Source organism: Anopheles arabiensis, chromosome 3 (genome assembly GCF_016920715.1).
Source record: "Anopheles arabiensis isolate DONGOLA chromosome 3, AaraD3, whole genome shotgun sequence".
NCBI classification, from domain to species: domain Eukaryota; kingdom Metazoa; phylum Arthropoda; class Insecta; order Diptera; family Culicidae; genus Anopheles; species Anopheles arabiensis.
This window is the reverse complement of record NC_053518.1, coordinates 23928579-23931532: the sequence shown is the minus strand read 5'-3', so window position 1 is coordinate 23931532 and position 2954 is coordinate 23928579.

Here is a 2954-nt window from a genome sequence, read left to right as displayed (position 1 = left end):
ATCAAACGAAAACACGGACCTCGGTTGTGTGCTCTCTCTCTCTCTCTGTATAAATGAGCGATTAACAATTGGTATGCTGTAGAGAGAGTGAGAAAGAGCGAGAGAGCGGAATGGTTTTCATACGGAAAGGGATCGTTAGACAGAAATAGCTATTGCAGGGGTTTTGCGGTGATTTTATACAATATTTTTTAAATGTTTTAAACAATGATTACAATTTTTTTGCACAATTGTTTTTATTAATAGTTTATTTAGCGTTTTTCCCATTAGATCGAATGTTAAAAACTATTTCAAAAGCTTTAAAGTTATTACATTCAGTCAGAATCATTACAAATAATTAATTAGGTGGTTAACACCACCCCCTACTTGCAAAATTATACGAAAATTAGTGATATTTTGGGTGGAAATCACGAGGTTCGACGGAAATTAGAGATACGCAGTATTTTGCGGTTATTTTTGCTCCCTATTAATCGTATACAGTCTGTTCCCGAGTTACACGATTCTCGACTTACGCGGATTCGGAGATACGCGGTTTTCGAAATTTGACAGATTAAATGTCGGTATAAATTGCATTTTTGCTAACAAATTGAAACCGCTTAAAAGCCAGAAATATTAGAATTTTCTGCACGAATCATATCAAATAAAAGATAAAAAGTATAAAAGTATTAATTTAAATCAAAAACTGCGAGTAATAAATAGTATTTTAGTCAAAAAACATGAAATTCGACTTACGCGGATATTCGAGTTACGCGGATTCGTCGGGAACGCAGAAACCGCGTAACTCGGGAACAGACTGTATTTCGGGGACCGCCTGCAAACGAAGAAGAAAGAAGAAGAGATACCAGGAAAAAGGATCCAATTCCCCTTGCAGCGTTGATTAAAAATCATTAAAATGTTATTTCAAATAGAATAAAAAATTATATACAGCATTTTGTCCCCTTTTCCTAAATGAATGACATAAGATTCATTTCCAATTTGCCGTATTTTTTCCGTATTTGCCGGAGCGTATTTTTTTCTATCAAAGTTGATAGAAGTTTTTTAAATTTATTATTAGTGTTTGATAAACGCGAATGATAAACAATTCTTAATTGCTTGTGATGAAGCTCAGTAAATCAATGAATTCGCCGAAAAATGTGAAAACTGACACAATAATTCGCATGTCTTATTACATTTACGGCAGGATTTCTTGTGTAACAGCCTGAGTTTGACAGGAAAATACCAAACGAGGATGACAGTACTTTCCATTGTCTAATAAGCATATGAACTTGAACATATCAAATTACTTTATGTAAAGTACCACGGAAAGTAATGTGAAACCCCACTTCGAACCCTGCACAAATGGTTTCTCCATAATTTCAACTCATGCGAGTCGATGTTGTTCTCTTTTGGGAGAAACAGAGTGTGTGAGAGAGAGAGAGAGAGAACGTGTCTTCAAGACCATGCTGGAGTAAAATATCGCCCTTTCCGCTTGAAATCTATTGTAGACCTGGTTGCTCTAATGCGCAAGGGCGTTTTGTGCACTATTTCCCTTTCATATTTTGTACTTGACGTTTCATGGTAAGTATGTGTGTGTGTGTGAAACGTATTCTGTTTGGGTTGCGTTACTGCCACGCACACATGCATTCATTTGTGTTTCTATGGTAGAAAAGTGTATGCGCGCACACACATGTTCCGCAGAATTGAACTCGAAATACAGTTTGCCCTTCAAAAGTGCGGTTAATGGTATTCGAGCAGCTACACCCAACAGCCGGAATAATCGAAAGAAGATAATTACTTTCAAATATTCTGAAATTATCGTGCATCAGTTGATTATTTAGGAATATATTGTATCAATTGTTGCTAAAGCTTCGAAAGTATCAGTCAAAATATACCCTTGAATACTCAAACGGATCAAAGCTGTAAGTAGCGATACTGCAGCGAAGATACAACGCTGCATGACTTTTTACAGGGCGAAGTTTGTAAAAATACGCTGCATACATCGCTGCGTAAATTTTTATTATTACAAGAATGAATTGTAATATCAATCTCTAACGCTTCCACGTGCCATAGATAGTTTGCTACAACGTAGCAGGCAAGCAGTGATGTGGGATTCGGAATAGAGTCGAGGATCCACTCTAGCTACACCAGGGAAAATTGTATTTGACTCCTAATCGAGATCAGGGGTGAGTTCCCAATTACGAAACAGTCGAAATTGACGAATTTATACGAATCTGATCGAATTGAAAACAAATTGAAATCGAATAACGAGTTTCTGGATGACTCCGAACGTCTCCCGAGGAAACTGGATGACTAAGAAATCTCAGTATAGATGCCTTTAAAATTAATGGTTGTGTTACAGTTCAAACGGAGAGCAAATAAAAGCCAACTTGCTCGTTTGGTGGTTAACTATGAACTGATTTATTACTAAAGAAGGCATAGGCTATTATGCCTAGGAAGCAAAATTCTGCTGAGGCAAAATCCACTGTTTGGTAGTCATACCCTACTACAGGTTGGATATCTCATTTTTCTTCATAAACCTGGGTAGGTCATCTCGGCAAATCATCTTGTCTAGATTTAGCCGATTTCATCTCGATTCTGTCATTCAAATTATTTGCGACTTCGTAGGAACATATCTATCACTACGGTCTTTTTTGCTGGTCTAGATGGGAATTGATTCCGTTCGGTCTTGTAGGGGTTATACTTTTGGCGAGTAGAACAGCGATAAACCATAAAGTTAGCGAACTAACTTTCAGCAATTATAATTTGCGTTTTTGGGGAATATGTCCTCTGTTGTAATTTTCAGGGGTGGCATGTTGTAAGAAATTACTGCGATTGTTCATGTACTTTAAGGAAGCCTGAGACCGTTGTTGTTGGTCAACTGGTGAGAGTGAAAGCTTAAAATCGTTTCTTTATATGGAAACCCTTAACGTAGTGCTGTAGGCCATGGTCGTATTTTCTTCCAAAGTACCACAAATTAA